We start from the raw sequence: 19,159 nt of genomic DNA, 5'->3' as shown, positions 1-19,159 counted from the left end.
ACCTGCTGGAAAGGGATGGCCTGTAAGTGTGAAGGCCTGGGAAGAGGGAATGGCCGTGCAGCTGCATTAGCAGCCACCACACTCACCTTTCCCTCCTTCCTGGGCTGACATGGCCCTGCTGCAGCTGGGAGATCACGGACCTGCACAGAGGGGACAGCGACTCCTTCCCATTCCCCTGGCACCAAGCGAGCCTTTCCTGAGGAGGAACCGAGGTGAGGGGGTTCCTAAGGCGAGGGATGGAGGGGTTCCTAAGGAGAGATATTCGGGGTTCCTGAGACAAGAGGTTCCTGAGGCGAGGGGTGGGGGTTCCTGAGGTGAGGCTTCCTGAGGAGAGAGATTCGGGGTTCCTGAGGCGAGGGGTGAGGGGTTCGTGAGGCGCTGGGCGCTCGCTCGCCTGGGTGAGGCTGCAGGCGGCGGTGAGGGCGCGCTGTGCCGGTTCGCAGCCCAGCACCGGCCGCCCCCGCCCAGCCCGCGCCCGGCGGACCGCGGCACACGCGGGGAGTGACAGTTCCTGGAGTTCCCGAGCGCCCGCAGCCAGGCGAAGAGTCCCGATCCCGGCATGGGCGGCCGCCTCCTCTTGGAGAGAGAACGGGTGAGACTCCTGGCGCAGTGTCACGGTTTGGCGTGCCCTGCCTGCTCGCCATCGCGGCTTCTGTGGGGAACGAGCGTGGTCGTTTGTTGTTATTTGGTGTGTGTGGGGTTGCTTTGTTTTGTTTGTTTGGGGTTTTTTTTCTCTCTTTTTCTTTTTGTGTGTTGTGTTTCTCTTTTTTTTTTTTTTCTTTCTTTTTTATTTTTAATTTCTGGAAGCCTCTTTGCTTAGGATTGAACGTGTTTGCCAGCGGATGGCTCCGGGCCTCGCACCTCTCGGGGCGGCCGAGGGCGTCCCGCAGGATGGTGTCCCTCTCCGATTGTGGAGACGCTCAACATGAAATGGCGAGATAACACATGTTCGGCTCCCAGCCGCGAGTCCTTCTCGCCGGGTTTTGTGGAGTGGTCACACTACGCACACTGCAGCCGGTGCCCGGAGGCGCGTCCCTCGGCCGCGGGGCACCGGCAGCGCCCGGTGGCGGCGGTGGGTGCCCGGTGCCGCCCCCGCCTCTGTGTGTGTGTGTGTGTGGCTGCGGGGCCGCGGGCTCGGCGGGTCCCCGCGGGGACAGAGCGGGCGGCTGCTCCCGCTGTCCGGCCGCTGCGGGGGTGCCGGTGCGGACCCCGGGGCCCGGTGCGGGGGTGCCGGCGCGGACCCCGCGGCGCGGGGCGGGGGCGCGGCCGCTCCGCGCCGCCTCCCCGGCGGTGCCGCAGTGCCGTGCGCTGCCGCCGGGGCCGGGCAGGGGGCGCTGCTGCCGGGCGCTGCGGCGGCCTTGGCCGCGGAGGCAGCGAGCGAGCGCGGCTGGCGGCGGCGAGGGCGCGCCGGCCCCCAGCGCTCCCGGGGCGGACCCGGGAGATCCCTCTCGCCATGCAGACCCGGCGGCGCCTGCTGCCTCCCGAGGTGAGTGAGCGGTGTGCGGCACGCCGACCGCGGGCCCGGGAGGCCGGGGCACCCCGCTCCCCAGGCCCCTGCCGCCCGCAGCGAGGCCCCGCGGGCGGGCGGGCGGGCGGGGAGGGCTCCGGCGCCTCGGTGGAGCCGCCGTATCGCCGACAGCGCCCTGGGCCTGCCGGCTCCGGGCGTCCCCGAGCCCCGCCGCCCTTGTCCTCGGCACGCCACCAAGGGGAAGGCAGCGGTCGCCCCCCAGCCCTCCCCGGCCGCCGCCGTGGTCCTTCGAGCTCCCTCCCCGCCGTTCCCCCTCCGTTCCCGGGCGGCCGGAGCGGGTGACCCGCTCGCCCGGGGCACCTTTCTCCCCGCGCCGGCGATGCCGGGGATGGGGAAGGAGCTGCTGCTCCCCCCGGGACGGCCCGGGAGCCGCGCGGGGCAGGGTGAGGCTGTGCCCGGGCAGCCGCGGCTGCCGGCCCGGGCAGGGGAGGATCCCTGTTTGCATCTCGTGCCCTTTTTATGGCCTGATCTCCGCTCTCTCCCCGGGCAGGGAATGTTACTTGCTCATCGCGATGTGTAACAAGTCACTCCTGCAATGGTGGTAGTGGTGGAGGGGGATGGGGAGAGCGGGCGGGATGCGTTTTATAACATCTCTAATTACGTGAAATTGTGGTCATGTCTCACTCTAAGAATAACTGGCACTCTTGACATGTCAGACTTTTTGCAGAGGTAGGCTAGTTTCTTGCTCATAAATGTTACGGCTAAATAGGTGCCTGTGGCAGAATGTGGCTCAAGAAATGTTTTTATCTTCTTAACCAGACAGAGAAACAAGTAGCAGATGGAAATTGATAGACTTTATGTTTTCGTGTTAACGATCTTCTTTATTTATAGACAGGATATTCCTTATTATTTTATGAAAGTGGTTTTTCAGAGAGTGTCATTTTTACACATATTTTCGTTCAGTTCAGATATTAAAAGTTGACTAAATTCCATCAGTCTTCTTATTAAGTGTGATTGTCTCTGATTAGAATTTCTGAATAACACTGCCCTCAGTTTTTGGGTCCAGACAGAACCCAAACATGGAAGGAGCTGTGTGAAAACAAATAAAATAGTAATAATAAAAAAGATGCTCTACCTGAATAAAAGCTTTTATTTTCTTTGGGCAGTATTTAACTGACTAGGCAAGGCTTTAAAACATTGTATTTAACTTCTATTAGCAAGTAATTTTCGATTGCATGGAACACATCCCGATTTTAGATACCCCTTCAGTGGCTGAGACTGAAGGATCCAAATCCTTTGTTACTGCCTGAACCCTCTGTGTGCTTCTTTTTATAAAGTTAAGGCATGTGATGCAAAATGAGAAGACCAGTCTCCTTGACCCAAGAGAGACAAATTTAAAAATCTCTTCAGAGGTTTGGGGAATCTGAAATGGAAGCTGAAGAAGGGTTTAAAATTTCAAACAAGCCTCCCCCCTCTAATTGAAGCCCTGATCAGCCCTGAACAAGTTACCACGTTCTGACACACTGTGATTTATTTGCATTGCTTTATGGTGCCTGCTTTAGTGTGTGAGAAAGGAAGAAACCCACCCCAAAACCGCCGTGCTGACTCCTGATACTGGGTGTTATTTTTGTGCGTTAGCTTTGAGGCAGTTACGAGGCTGGGGATTAAATACTTTCAAACACACACTCATCTCAGGATCTGAGGCCTGGGGCTAAGGCTGAGATGAAATACAGTTTTTTTAGCCTGGCATAAAGTCTGGCTGTGATTGTCTCAGGGAACAAAGGTAGAGACTGAACAAAGATGCAGTATTAAAACTTGTGGCCAAAGAATGATAAGCTTTTAATGTCTGTTGTAGTCTGTCCACTTGCTGTGCCAGCTTTGGCAGAAAACAGCTTGCTTGTTTTTCAGTTTGCAGGCTATCTATAGAAAATTACCTGGAAATTATTTTGCTAAAGGATTTGAGTGGCCTTTTGCTTTTGAATACAAGTTGACCAAAAAGAGGTTTTGAAAAGAAGTTCTGTGTTCATGTTTTGTTGACCAGAAAAATCTTTTCTATATACTAAGCTGAGACTCTTCCCAATAAAACTGATTTTCTTAACTGAAAATCAGTTGAGGAATGATAGTTTCAGTGCACAGTTAGTCTGTGTGCTGATGAATCTGTGATCTTTTCCAGAACACTGTTGTAAGATGCCAGTATATTCATAGGCTTCTTTGAAAGTGTTATATAAAGGCTAATGTTTATTTTTGTAATGTGATTGAGATTAAAGAAAATGAAGCGTGGCCTGTTTAGGTTCTGTTTGTGATTCTTTAGGAGACTGGGACTTTTATGTGGACAGAAATGTGAACTAATATGCTTGATTTTCCCTCCTGTTGTTTCTGTAAAGCACTGAGAAAGGTACAATGGTACTACCAGTTGACAAAGCTTTTTGTGTTGATAAGCAATAGAAAGTCAAAAGTAAATGGCTGAAAGTAACTGAAAGCATTGAGTTTTAGCTGATAGAGACAGCTTTTACTTCTGTGTTGGCTGGAAGTGTTGGCTATATCTTGCAATACTGTTAAAATTGTGTCAATTAATGCAGATGGATAGGATGATATAAAATATACATCAAGGATCCTTCACTGACATAGTAGTTTCTACTTGATTTGGAATTCAGGAAAATAGAATTCAGGATATGTATCAATACAACTTTTTGGACTAATGACTACAGCAAAACATGCTATATAGTTATCAAAAAAATGCACACTGAAAAATCAGTGTGATAAAAGTAAATGACCTTTATCTTAATGCACACAAATATAATTTATCTGTAAAGAATAATTATTGGTCTTATCTCTGTGAATAATTTTATTTTTACATTCAAATAAAGTACATTCCTACCTACTATCTGTTTGCTGAGTTTCACTTTAGCTGCTATTCAGGTTGTCATAGCAGACAGGTAGAATAAGAAAAACACTTTTAAGGTGAGTTTATATGTATTATTTCACTGAATAATTCCAGTCTGGTTTATGACTGGGTTATGCTATTTGTAATTATATTACTGCTGTATTGCTGCAAGAGACAAGCAGAGATGGCTAATATTGGTACTCCTTTTTCCTTACAGCCCTCCAAGTAGTACATCAGCATCAAATAGGCTTAACATGAGTGGCAGAGGAAATCCATAAAGTGTCACTTCAACTATTTTAAAGGTAGTTACTAGAGAAATTGAATTAATTTAAAAACATAGGTTGAAGGCAAGAATGCATGGCTAACTTCAGGGTGTCAACAGAGGGTAAATTGTTCCTTCCCTATTCTTTCATCCAGATCTGCTCAAGGGAGAGGGGATGTAAAGCAGCAAGTCCAGTCAGCTGAGATTTGCACAGGCATAGTTCTGTTACAGTAAAAAAAAAGGCAAAAAACCCAAAGGTGATAAAGGATGTGAAAAGCAGGTGTAGAGTCACAACCTGTAGATGCTCTGTGTTTTACAAGTGTGGAGCTGGAGCGCTCTCTGAAGAGCTTGTGTGACATCTCCAGTCTGAGGATAAACGGGGGCAGTCCTTGGGTTCGTTATGAAGGCTGGGGAAAAGAGAGCTTTAGGAAAGTTCAACATTGTTCTGTTTTCAGGAGAAATTTGATCATTTGGAAATGTCAATATGCAGCAGTGTGACCATATGTTCTGCTTTGAAGTTTTGGTGTTGATGGATTGAGCTTTTCACATGTTTTGTCCCCAGTGTACATTGAGCAAAGGAAAATGTGGACTTCAGTGCTGGATTTCCATTTGTGCTGGTTTTTTGTTTGTCTCTATGTTTCTTGAGCATAAATGATCAACTTCCATATGGAATTATTTGCAGCTAATGCTAATAGCTATACCCCTCTATATTTTGTCTCTGTATTGTATATAGAATTTATAAATATATTTTTCTTTCTTGCTATATGTGTTAATATTGTTCCTACTATACCTCTGATATTTTGATGGCAACTGAAGTTACAAACCTATCTATAAATCAGTGGGGTATCAGTTGGTTAAGGGAACACACTGAAGGTCCAGAAGCATTCCAGTAAGCTCTGCCAGGATTTTCTAGGTTTGTCTGTCAGGAATTTTATTGCATGCAGCTTGTTTCCTATACTTCTTCCCCTTCCTTTTAATATCCACAGGAAGCTTGATGAACTTTTGTTTTTAAGAGCTTGATGGCATAGTGGACTTGAGTAGGGCTTTACATTTGGAAATGGTATTGCCCTTAACATTTTTTTCCAACACTGTTTTGTTGTATTTCTGTAATTTGCTTCCAGCACAGTGACAGAGGTGGGAAGCTTTCCCATGGAGGCTTGAGGCATCAGCTGGTGCTTTGGGCAGTGCTGCTGGACCCTGTGTAGGGGATGGGTTTTTATGTGAAGCAGTGCAGTAAATGTGCCTTCTCTGGTGTCTTCCTGGTTTTTGACTCGAGCTGAACTGGTGTTTGCAGTAGCTACAAAAAAGCACTAAAGCCTAATGTACACAAAACTGGATGTGTTTCTTCCTCTGCTGTTTTCTAGGTGTGAAAATGTTGTAGAATTCAGGTTGATAAGTATTTTAGGGCTGTTTCCCAGCTATTCTTCATTAGAGAAATTAGGCATCATCAGAGATGATTGAAGTGTTCTGTGCTTTTCTTTGCTTGAGCTGAGAAGATCCTTGTCCAGTTAAGAGCTAGAAAAGAAATGCTTTACACCAAATTATTACCATGCTGACTGGTGGTGTTTCAGAATTTTCCTTACTGAGTACTTGTAGTACAATTTTGCAGAAGAGGTTTTTTTCTTATTAGTAAAATGGTAGCTGGGAGGAACTTGTCATTCCTCCTTCTAGCGTACAGAGAATCCAGAGGACATTTCCTATCAGTGATAAATTGAAATTAGGCCATGCTTGGGTCAGAGATTCATGTGTGCTCTATCAATTACAAAAGAGCTCTAGCTGCTCTAGTAGTACTTAACAGCCTTCTGGATTCTTGCAGTTTCAAAAACCACTGTAATTGGAAAGGTTTGATTTACTTTGACAATATACTGAAGCCTTTTTTAATAAATAATCAAACTCAAACATTACACACATTTTGGGTACAACATTTCTATTTCAGTCCAGGTTTAAAATTTTATTTAGGGAAGCAATATGGGTAAAATACTTTAGCAGATTGATAGGAGATTATCAATGGAAGAACATACACTGGTACTTTTTTCCAAAAAGTAGTGTGATGCACTTCAATTGGTTAATGTTCAGTGGAAGAAGAGGATCAAAGAGCTTTCTAAATCACATAATACCTTCTTTATCTGTGAATGACACTGACTATTACAGGAGCTTTTCTTGTTTCCAGGTTCAGTTTTGTTGTGTCAAAACTCTGCTTTGAACTCGGTGTACATGTTGTCTTAGCTGTTTGCACTCCAAGTGTGAACTAGAAGATCGACTTAGGAACACTAAAATAAAGGCCAAGCCATGTGAAACTATGATTTTATAGTATATGTAGTTACTATAAATTCAAGAAGAATTGACAAATCATATGAATATGCATAAAATTTATTGTTTGACCAGTCAGATAATTGGAAGTTTGTAAGATACTACATCACAAAAATTGTAGATATTTTCAGATTTGTGGTTTTTGTTTCTCAGTCATTGTTTACTGTGCTTCTCTTGCATTTCTTTTAACCCAGTCAATTAAACTGTTCTCTCACCTGTTTCATTTTCTTCTTCAACAGCTTTGAATTTTTTTCTCCTCTCATTTTGAACTGTTAGATTTTAAGAGGAAGGTTGAAGACTGGTGTCAGTAATAGTAAAATATGAGTCCTGGTTTCTGAGGATGTAGATTCCTCTGGTGTGTGTGGTGCACAGACCTCATTCTGATCTTGGGTGTGCCACACACATCCAGTATCTCTGAGGTGCCCTTTGGTGATGAGTGTGGGGGTGAAGGTAAACCCTGCCCCAGTCATCTGCTGAAGGTGCCTGGCAGAATCAAATTTGTATTCCCACTTCAAGTTCTGCAGCTCTGAGCTTTGCATCTCAATTTAAGCAAAATGAAATTAATCTTGTTTTTCTGCCAGGTGGGGAAGTGCAGTGAGTGAAGAGGTGCACATTTGGTTTTTCTGCAGGTGCTGCAGAGAAGCCAAGGCAGTGGGCTGCTGTGGTTTATTGCAGAAGAGAGGTGGATAATGTGCTGGTGGTTCTCAAATAAATGTGATATGAAAGAGAGAAGTTTATTTTATGTGTTATTCCCAGCAACTGCTGAGTAGGGGTAGTGCTGACCTGTCTTTTTAGTGCATCACATCAAGGGCTTGTTGCCTGACACCATCCACTGCTGAGGACAGAGAACTGGACCTGGGGCTCTAAAGAGTTCAGTGGTTCTTGCATTGAGTCAGTGCAGTGTGCTGGAACCAGTAATAAAGGAGCTGAAGCACTGGGAATCTGTTCCAGATTAATTTCTGATGGCTATGACTTATTTTCCACCTGTAATTCTTTAGATTTTGTGAAAGATTTTCTAAGTAGCAGGGAATTTCTTCCATGATCTGGAGATGGAGAGAAGTGTGTTTTGTTTTAAGTTGGAAGATGTGTTGAATGAGTTTATTATCTGATGTTATATGTATCCAAGTCCTTGGAGATACTATATTAGTAAGCATTTTGTTCCACCATCTGTGGAATGAAAGAATCTTGTTTTTCTGGAGATGGAAATCCTTTTTGCCCCATAATATGTCTTTTCTTCCTTCCTTCTCTGCATTAATCCCATCTTTCTCACATAACACCACAATTCTGGCGATTTTTTCCAGAGCTGTGTGGGTATTGATTGCCCAGCAGGTTGCTGCCAAAATACATAGAGCAGCTTGCTTTTCCCTTGGAGGGCAGTCACTTGGATTTGCTTTTGCTGTGTAGATACTCATTTTCATGACAGATATATATATATATATTAAAATATGAGCATAAAGAATAGGAAATGAACAGTACAATCCCATAATATTAATTTCTATAGGAGATTAGATTAAAGGTACAACACTTGAAAAGTGGCAGCATCTGAACACTAAATCAGTATGTAAGTCCTCTTGTTCATGTTACTGAGGCTCTGAATACTGAGCTTTCTTTGTAGGCTGGAGGAGACAAAAAAGCTACATGGTTAAAATATACCCAGGCAATCATGCCAATGTAATTTTTTATTCCCTATCTGCACTGTAATGCAGATAAATGAACATTTAATACAAATTGAGATAATGTAAGAGGAAGGTTCCCTCTTTGTGATATTTTTTCTTTTCATTTATCCCGCAGTCTTTGAAATTGCACATTCTCCTGTGATGCTGTAGAAATGCATGCTATGGCTTGGAAATAGCTTGCTTCTGAGGCTTGTGTTTTGAAGAGGAAGGCACAGGTATTGTTTATTTACACCCTTTTTGGGTTATATCCAGTATACAGCTGCTGGTTTTTGTTGGCCCAGCCCCACTGACAGTCCAGCAGAGCATATTGGTTGTCACTGTGTTACAAAGGTACATTGTAAATGCTGTGTTGGTTAATTCAAAATGAGTATTTTAACTGTCCCTTATTTGGTGAACTTGAAAGTACATGCAAAGCCCACTTCTTAGGTTATATTATTAACAGATTACTTTAAATAGCATATATATTGAAACAGCCTCTTAGCTGAAACACCAAATTGCATTGATTGTAGTAATTTCATACTGTGTTTTTGTATAAATGATGAAAGCTGAATAAAACCCTAGCATATTTCATGGGTTTCACAGTTCTTTCTTGATTCTTTTATAAATGTAACTTTAAAAGGTTGTTACTTAAGCATCAGTCTACCTGTGTGTTTTTCTGCTTTCAAGTAATTGTATTGGTGTACTGGCTTAATAGCTTCTATATTGTATTTACCTTGGTTTCACTTAACAAGTCACTTGTAAAATGCATTTTAACCCATCTCTGGAATTTGCTCATAGATTTTCTTTTTGACTACTCATGTAGAAGGAATGTAGGGTTTATTATGATGCCAATTAGAAATTGTTTCTTGAGACTCGTGAGCAATAGATGGGTGTATATGTAGTGGTTTTGTTCCCTTATTAATTTCCTATAATAACCCTTGTGGCTATTTTTTTTTTTTATTAAGCTTCATTTCTGTACAGATGGCTTTTAAATGTACCTTCTGATGTGAGGAAACATGCAATAGTGTAGTAGAAACATGTTCCTATGTATTTAACAAAACTTGTCTTGGCTAGAGGTTTCAAGTACTGAGATGCTTGAGGGAAGTGGTCTCAGATGCTGCATACCCACTGTGTGTATGTGTCAGAAAATGCATTTCAGGCTACAAGGCTGGGGGTTTAAATGAATTTATGAAGGAGCTTCATGATGGTCAGTAATGATGAGGAGGGGTAGGAGGCAGGTTGGTAGTTAGGACTGTGTCTTCGGATATGGCTGTTATTGTAGCCATGTGGGGTTTTTTTGCTTTTTTGATAGCCAGCCCTCTAAAGACTTCATTTCAGTTTGCAAAGCGGATGGAGCACCATTGCTGTTGGGTTTGCTCCCACTATTCTCAAGGTTGTTTACAAGTATGTTTGTGCCAGTAATGAACAGTAACGTTGGAACATGAGGTTTCTTATGGGTTTGGGTTTTTTTGGTCAGAGAAAGAAGGCAGCTTAGGTAGGGAGAAAACAAATGGATGCAGGAAGAAGTGGATGGGGAAGGAATGTGAGAGGGGAAAAGGGGCCCTCCAGATAAAGAAAACAGGAGTATGCTGAGTATGCTACAGGCTCAGAATGAGAGGTGAAGAGGTGGGGATTCATGGCTGAGCTGAATCAGCCACCTTGTCAGTGGACAGAAGAAGTGGCAGAGGTTTCTCAGTTTTGATCTGTCTGAGAAATGTTGCACCTGAGTTTAGAAGAATTTGGAGTTCCTACATCTCTGTAAGATTTCTGATAACTGTATTAATACTCATAACTCATTAATAAGGAAGCCTTTCAAGTGTTTTTTGGTTTTGTCTGTTAAATCTTTATTTCCTGTGCCTGCTAACAGAGATACAGAATTATGGGCACTTTTTAGAACTAAAACTTCATGGAGCCCAGCATAAATTTCAGGTAGAAATCCTGATTGCCTCAGTGACACAGCATATCAGTGAAAAGAAAAAGCTTTACAGTGCACCTAAATGCAAGTTGCTGCCTGTTTCTGGTGGTTAGTGCTCAGTCCCTTCAGCACTGTCACAAGCATGTCAATGGCCCTGAGCACAGGGGAGGTGCATGCTCAGAAATAGCAGTTTCAGTACGCACTGTTGCCATGGATTATGGAGTTGTATCGAATGAGTTTCTAGTTACAGATGACTTAAGACATAATGCACTGTGAGCATCAGCAGTGATGCTAGTTAGATCATGATCACAAACGTGGGAGGGAACTTTGCTACACTTGACAACAGTGTTTTATAATGTGTTTGGTGTGATATGAATATAAAGGTCTACACAAAACGGGAATTAAGTTATCTGCTTAGAGATAATTTCAGGGAGAAGACAGTATGACATAAAAGTCCATATTTATTTCAGGGATGTATGGTAATCCAGCTTTACCTAACGTAGGATTTGAGAAATAGTAACCATTTGGTGTCTATAATTACATTTCTTCAAAAGGTATGTCAGAATTTACAATGCTGTTGTGTAGCTGAGTTGTCAGAGGAGCAGAGATGACCCAGGAGTGCTGGAAACAAAGCCTGTTGATAAAGTGCTGTTAGTAGGTGCCTGACTGGCACCAGTAGGTGCCTGGCTTTCCAGTGGTCTTTCAGAGCTTTTGCCTGTTTGGATGGTCCATTCTCTGAAGAGCAGCCGAATGTATGAATTGTGTTGCTTCCAGCAGCTTCTCTCCCCTATGGGTACAACCTGGAATTGATGGGCTGGTAAATGGTGGCAAAGCAGTTTTCACTGCTTGCCCATTGTCCTTTTGGTCTGTCCCATTCTGGTTGTGTGGCACTTCTGGCTTTTATTATCAGCTTTTGCTCACTGGCACTCACATGTGTCAGTCCCACGTGAGCTTTATAAAACAGGACAGCTCCTTAGGAGTTGTAGGCTTTTAATTAGAGATTCTAGGGGACCTCAGTCAGTTCCTCTCTTATTGCCCAAATCTAAGAAAGATCTAAAACAATGTTGAGTCTATTTGGGTTTCATTCTTGTTTCTACCCTACATTGGAAAGAAGAAAAATTCATAAAGTATTAGAGTACAGGATTAATCCACTCTGGGATAGAGTGTGCCGCTTTAAATAATTTTATTCTTCAAATGTGTTAAACATCAGAGTCAAAACCTTAAATACTGAAAAATAAAAATCATTCCATAAACCTACTTGTTCTATATGTTTACTTTAGTTTGTGTTTGAATAAAGATAAATAACAGCTTCAGATCAGTATGTTAAATGGATTAATTTTTAAAAATAACTGTGTTGTTACAGTGATGACATTACTTGGAACTCATGCACAAATTAAGAAACATGATTTCATATTAAATTTATGTTTAATGCACTGTGCATTAGCTTTTTGTGGTTTACAGTATTTCAAATTTGCAAGTTGCATGAAACAAAGTGTTAAAAAACATTAGATACATAAACCACCACATTTTGCTCTACGAGCATATGAGTAAGCTCAGGAAAGGATTTTTCTCCTTTTTTTTTTTTTTTTTCCAGCTGTATTCCTCTGGAAAAACTTGCGTGGAAGGCAGCACTGTGGTGTAAACCTATCTATTTGTTCTTCCCCAGAGCAGGGATGGATCCTTTTCCAGGCAGCACAGGCAGTTACATAAGCAGGAGCTGGTTCCTGTCTCCAGGTGCTGAGGCCTCTGCAGCAGGCTGAGGCTGCTTGGCAAGGCTGGCGTTTGTCGGGCAAACAAATCAATTGCTTTCTCCTTGAAATAGTAAAAAAGGGTAGGAAATGGAATTTTATTTCTACTGTAAATGGTTATAAAGCAGGTGTCCTTTTCAGTTGAGCTGCTTTTATTTTCTGGAGCACAAAGGTTGATAATGCTGCTGTAGTTGTTCTTGTCTCCCTGTTACTTTTGACTGTGATACTTCCTATAATGCTGCTTTGAAGTTGCTGCTCTTTTGACTGCCTTACTACTGCTCAGGCATGTGTGAATGTCTCCTTATGGAAACTTGGCTGGAGACAAAAGTGGAAATAATGGCTTTAAAATGGCATGGGGGAGAGTCAAGGGAAAAGATGCAAATATTAGTGAAATAATTAGAGAGGCTGTTCTGCTTTAAGCATTGTCCACCTCTCTTTGTTCAGTTGATTGGAAAAAAAGCCAATCCAATGCAACAATGCAATAGTTTATCTTTTGTCAGCATTCGTGGGTAGTGAGCTGGTACAAAGCGTTGTATTACACAGGAATAGCCTGCCATGCCCCAGCCTGCTCTTTACATGGAGTAGTAGAAACATCAGCAAATTATGGAAAGTAAAGCTGAAGGATGCTTGGTCATCTTGAGCTTTTGGTGCAGGGAAAGGATTATCAGTGACTGCATCTTCTTTGTATTTGTTACATTTCATTTTTGCTGCTGTATGTAGTATTTCTTACTAAATGGATTTATGGTGAGTTTTAATGGATTTTTCTAATCTGAACTGTGGTATAGACCATGTATTTAAAAAAAATCTGTGTCATTTGCTGAGTTTTCTTTAATAACTTAGAATTCTGAAAACATTTTTTTTGATTGCATTGAATGACTACTACTTTAATTTATTAATAGAACACTTAATTTTGGAATGCTTAATCTGGGGCCTAATCTGAAGTCCTTGCCATTGCAGACACTTTCAGGTGTGTGACAGATATTGCTACTGCTGTGTCACACACACTTTGTAACACCTGCCTTTCCCTTCATTTGGCACCTGCTAGGTAGAAGAACTCCATGTTTGGGGACAAAATCATTGGGCATGTGGCAAACCACCACTATTCCAAGCATTACATTACTTGAGTGAAGAACCCCCTTTTCCATTTGTGAAGGTTTAGCTTCCAGACTGATTGATCAGATAAAATAATTAATTTTACATTACTGATGTGTGTCCTGAAACTTTTCACCTGTCTCTCCCCTTGTTCAGGTACTCTGATTTCCTGTTAATGTAACCCCCTGCTATGGCATTCCTTGCTGTAGTTTGGATTTTCTTGCAGAGTTGGGGCCTGAACACATCTCCTGTCTGTAGTCTCTGAATCTCCCATCTGATACTTCTAGAGTGTAGACAAGGTAGGAAGTGAAGATACCAGTGTTGAAATCTGGATTTGCATGTAAGATAATGCCTGGTTCAACTAATCTAGCAATAATAAAGTGCCTTAAAATGGCTGCAAATGTCTCCCTGCCTACTCAAAGACATCTCCTCACTGGTAGCACATTATAGAGGATCTGTAGTGTAGTTAAGAGTTGGATCTTTGCCAGTAGATGGAAGCATTTTTTAGCATCTCCTCATGCTTTGAGCATTTTTTGCATTTTTTTACCATAGTATCAAAATTGCTTCTTTTTCAGTCTCTTTCCATTTATTATAAGCTATTCCAGTTTCTGCTAGTTCAGATTACTTTCATTTAATGTTGTAAACATTTTTTACATTCTTTTTGGTGGAAGATATTTCTAATTATGTATTTTTGGAGTTCTTTCCTTCTATTCTTCATCTTTTCTTTATTCTGAGCACGTCTCTGCTTGTCAAAATTCTCTTCAATTTCTGTTTTGCTTTTGCAGTAATTGGTAGTCGCCTTCCTGGAGCTCCTGAGGGAAATCAGACATGTGGGGTACGACCAAAGCCACACCTGAGTGGCACCACTGTAGGGCAGCAGACAGAGGGGTTCAGCCCACCACCAGCAGAAGGGATAAGGAACTGAAATGCTCCAAGCAGCAAACTGGGACAGCAGGGACACTGGGCCTCCTGCATTTGCTGTGATCTTAGGTCTCAGTGGGCCCATAGTTTTAGGTGGAAATAGATGTATTTTTCACAAGTGTGATGGAACCCTTTTTAGCAGTGTCTGTGATTCAGAGAACACCTAATAATCGCTAGGTTATATGTTGTTGTGAGTATTCTTGGCTCTCATTTGTAGTTATTCCTTTTGTCCTCAATTTTCATTTAAATATACTTCTCTTACATTAAATTCTTACTGAAAAAATAATTTGGCTCTGTTGCCAACTTGCTCTTTTTTTCCATGAAATCCAAATGTTATAATTTACTTTTCTTTTTTCTTTTACTTTTTGTTTAAATCTACTACATTCATATCTGTAAGCATGCTTTGATTTTTGCATTGATCTTTGTAAGGGGAAATAGCTGCTGAGAGTAAATGTTGAACTGTAAACAAAAAAGCTCCAGGACCTCCAGGTAATATCTCTTCAAAGCTTACTTTGGAGAGTGGCAGCCATTGATTGGATCTTCTCTGTTGAGTGGTTACGCACAAAAAAGTCATTACCTGGGAAGAATGGAACAAGGAAAGAGGAGCAGAGTAAAAACAATGAATAATAAAGCTGTGCCCTGAATATTGCTTGCCTAGAAGGTTTGCAGGCTTAGAGCAGGGGTGGCAGCAGAGCTGCTTTCAGCTGGGGGTTGCTAGGGCTGATCCGTTTCTGATCAGGGAAGGTTGAACTCTGTGGTTAATGTATGACTGGTTCATGTGGTGTTTGTGATGCAGCTGACAGGCCTTGCCATAAATCACAGAATTGTCATTAATTGATCTGTCTTTTTAAAGGGGTCATGAAAACTGAATCATTTTCCTGTACTCCAGGCTGGGAGGGGACCTGGTGGTGGTACAGAAAACCTTCCCCACTGCCACGTGTACTTCACATCCCTTTGAAAAGGCTCATTCTGAAGCCTTTCAGTGGAACTAAATTTCCTCCACTTCTGTTTCTGCATGCATGTGATGCCTATCTGAAGAATGTTGTAATAAGATAACATCTACTACTTCCCAGATAACCAAAATTAATTTTCATTTATAGAGGCGGAAATACACATAGCATCAGAAATTTTACTTCTATACAGGAAGAGTTCTGCTGGCATCCAAAGCTGTGGGATTCTGAGTTTGAAAACAGTACTACTCAGAGTGCTGCTGTTCAGTTCATTAGTTTCCTGGAATTATTACTGTTGCTTATTTCTGAAAAGAATAATAAACAGCCCTGGGAGAAATCTAGTGTAACACTGAATATTGCTTTCATGCATGGAGAACTGATTTTTTTTTTAGCACTGTTAATTTTGCTGGAGCTTGAAGATTTTTTTTCTAACATATGTTGCAGCTACATCAGAGTACTAATAAATATTTCAACTACCTAACAGGTCAAAATGTCAGTGCTAGCAAAGCTTAAAAAATGAATTTAATGTATCTAATTCTTTTTCTTGTTGTACTATTTGTCATAAACTGGTTTCTGTTTTCTCTGCCCATGGCTGTGTTGGATTTTTGAGCTATGTTGGCTGTTAGGATGCAGCCTGAGAAAATGAGCACCTGACCTATAGAAATGCTGTGGATTGAAGAATAAAAGTTTCTTCAGATGACTTTTTTTTTTTTTCCTCTTGGGTCCTCCATACTATTGAAGGTTGGTGCTATTGTGGGCCTTCTGAGAAGAAGCCTTTAGGAAATGAAGGAAGCCTAAGATTGTAGGGGGAATAATTTGAAGACAAAACCACTTGTTTAGCTGTAACAAAATCAGTGGGAAGCTGATGAATACAGTTTACAGAATTCAGAGGGCTGTGAATTCTTGTTGACTATCAAAGCTACTAGCTCTTTATTTTTGGAAGGCCTATTGTAGTAGAATATAATTGATTTCAGAGGCTAGTTTTATAAATTGTTACAGTCAAGGTCATCAGGAATACAAGGGCAGTTGGAGTTGCTGCATTACACTGAGGGTTTACAGTTAAATGAAGAATAATAACAGGTAGGTAATAATGTGGTTTTTATTAGCAACATTTTTCACCAGACTTTGGGAGAGCGATAATGGCATAGTGCACACACATCCCTGAATTCAAAGGTGCAGATGTAATCCAAATCATCTGAAGCTTGCAGCATTTGCCAAATATGCCTGTGCTAGCTGCAGTCACGTGTTGAAAAGGACATGGTTTGTGGCAGAATTGCCTGTCATAAAATACATGTTTGTATTTTCTAGGATCAAGTAGAACAGCCTGATTCAGCAGAACTGGCTGGTTGTGCTGCTGTCATCATGAGAAGGCACAGGGTCATTCGTTTCTTAACATATGTGTAAGAAAAAGGTAAGAGGCAAGTTCTCCTTTAGAAGATTATGATTCAGAGTTTTGCACCTGAAATGTTTTTATGTATTCTTACAGATATATATTTATATACATATACCTTTGTGTATGGATGGATCTCTTCTAAAGAAGATGATGGAGTATTTTTAGCAATTTGTTGTTTTGTTTTTTACTGAGAGTAATTACCCCATTTTAGAGCAAAGATTGTGTCTTATTTTGTTTGGGAGAGGGGGAAGGCGGGCAAAGTCTTTCTCAGTCTGTGCTGTAGCCAGATCTCATCAGTTCTAAATAAAGCTATTGCTCAACTCAGAACAGAGTGTTCATTACAGCAGAGGTGCCTGACTCGCAGGGACAGGTAACACAGAGCGCCGAAGGGAGCTGGAACAAGATGTGCACTTGGCCATTGTTTGTTGGGCTTGAAGGAAGTCTTCAGGAGCCCTGGATCTAATCAATCTGTCTGTCCAGTCCATCTGTACTTCCATGCTGTTGTGCTATGGGAAAATGCCATTTTCTGGATGTGTGATTTTTATCAGGATGAGTAAGCAATGTTTGGTTTCAGTTTGATCATGCCCTTTGTGACTTCCATCTTAGGAGCTTTCCATGGGTATTTTTTATGAGCACTATAATAAACTGTTTGAGCATTTTGTAAGAGATTACTGAAACGTGTAGGTTCACAGTTTGATATTGAAAGAGTTGTCTCCATGGGACAGCATGACAGAAAATCCTGAGATCCTATTCTGGTTCTTTACATATTTTCTGGTTTTTAGGTCTTTGCTGCGAGGCCAACAGTTGCACGTCAGTATTACTTCCTTTCAGTGCATTTTTTTATGACAGTGTATTAATGTGATTATGAGCTGATCATCCACTGTTAAAAGACAATTAGAAAGACTAAAGGCTGTCAGTTCCCGTGGTGAAAACATCCCAAGGATAACTTAGGATGTGCAGTGCAGAAGATCATGGGTTACATAATCCCTTATCACAGAGCCCTACACAAATACGAGTCTGGCTGCTTTGCAGGTGTAACACAAGGCCAGTCTCTTGTACAGTTCATTTCCCAGGAAATTTCCAAACTGGCATGTGGGATATCTGAGAGGCAGTCTCCAAGGCTAAGCCTCTTTGAAACACCTAATTTTAAGGACACCTTTGTGTCCTTCTTTCCTCCACTATGCAGCTGCAGTCTGAGTTGTGTTTGAATGCTATGACAAGGGCAGTAATTCTGGGTGGATATGACACACACATTTCTGGTACATGCACCTTTAAATTTAGACATCAAGGGAGAGTAAAGCATGTAAGCCTCATGGAATGTAAGTTCCTAAGTTTCAGAAATGAAGATGATGATAAGCCCATGCTGTTGTTATGAAGAAATTGAGAAGTAAAACACACTTCCTGAATTATGCATGATGTGTGATCCAACAGGAGCTTGAAAATAATCTGGTTTGACAGACTGCATGTTTTAATTAGCTCCTTGCCCTGAAAGACAGAAGATGACTCTGCAATGGATAACAAGTGATCTTGAGTTCTGGACTTATATACCAGTGGATAGTAACCATTGTAGCAATCTTTCTTGTATACAGAGTTAAATAAAATGTAAAAATTTACTTTTTTTTTTCCCATAATTAGTCTTTTCTGCCAAGTCTTAGCATGGAGGACTGTATTTTTGAAAAAAACATCTCCTGTTTTTTACTCATTGCTGGTTTGTGCTTTCTTTTCCTTGCACTGGCACAAGATCCTCTCCTTCATATTGTTCATCCCAATATATAGTAATTTTGGATCTCCTTTTTGATAGCATAAAATTACCACTGAAACTTCTTTCTGATTTGCTCCTGTTTTTATTCTCCTTTTTCCAGAGTCTAAGTGTTGTGTGTTTGCTCATCAGCTTCTCTTCGTGCCCTGACTCAGGATATTTGGGCAATACTACAGAGTTTCTCAACTATTAAGGATCCTTGAAAAAATGTCATGCCAACCTTTGTCCTAAGAGAAACTTTGGGATTAGAGTAATTCTAAAAGTCTTCCAAACTTTTATAGTGGTACATGTGAGATGCAGTCAAAGGTCTCAAAAGACCTGTAAAGGAACATGTTTTTTATTTATCTTGGGCATTCAATAAAAATATTCAAAATAAAATGAAATTCTAAACCACAGGGAAAACAGCTCCTCAGTTATTATGGCATGCTGTGTTAGAGCATTTTATTTTCTATTTTGATCTTGAGTTGCTGGCTATGGTGAGTTGAAGCATTAAATCTTCACCTGGAAAATATGTGAGTTGCTGACAATCAGGAAGCCTTGCTGATATCTGTTAGGAACATGAGTACTCATCCTCCTTTACTGTCAGACAGAGGAGAGGACATTAAGGACTTCTGTGGATTTGGCAGCGTGTTTTGCCCTTGGCAGAAGCTTGCAGAAAAGCTTGGGGGGTTGTTGCATTCTTTTATATAATAATAATAATTTTAGATATGAGACCTAAAGATTTGCAGCTGACCTTTTCTGAGAAATACCTACTGCAACAGACAATGAGATCTCATTTAGAGTGGCTGTCATCTTAGTGACT

General features: G+C 41.7%; 1 protein-coding gene across 1 annotated transcript in view; it reads left to right on the top strand.

The window, feature by feature from the left end:
- Positions 1–1,383: 1,383 nt before the first annotated feature.
- Positions 1,384–19,159, top strand: part of ZFYVE9 (zinc finger FYVE-type containing 9) — a 56,329-nt gene continuing 38,553 nt past the window's right edge. Inside the window, exons 1-2 of the mRNA XM_066556100.1 lie at positions 1,384–1,486; positions 16,514–16,616. The gene's annotated coding sequence lies outside the window, so the exon portion shown is untranslated. The remainder of the gene's footprint in view (positions 1,487–16,513; positions 16,617–19,159) is intronic.

This window comes from Molothrus aeneus, chromosome 9 (genome assembly GCF_037042795.1).
Source record: "Molothrus aeneus isolate 106 chromosome 9, BPBGC_Maene_1.0, whole genome shotgun sequence".
Taxonomy (NCBI): domain Eukaryota; kingdom Metazoa; phylum Chordata; class Aves; order Passeriformes; family Icteridae; genus Molothrus; species Molothrus aeneus.
The sequence above is the reverse complement of the archived record's forward strand: the minus strand, read 5'-3'. Positions and strand labels throughout refer to the sequence as shown.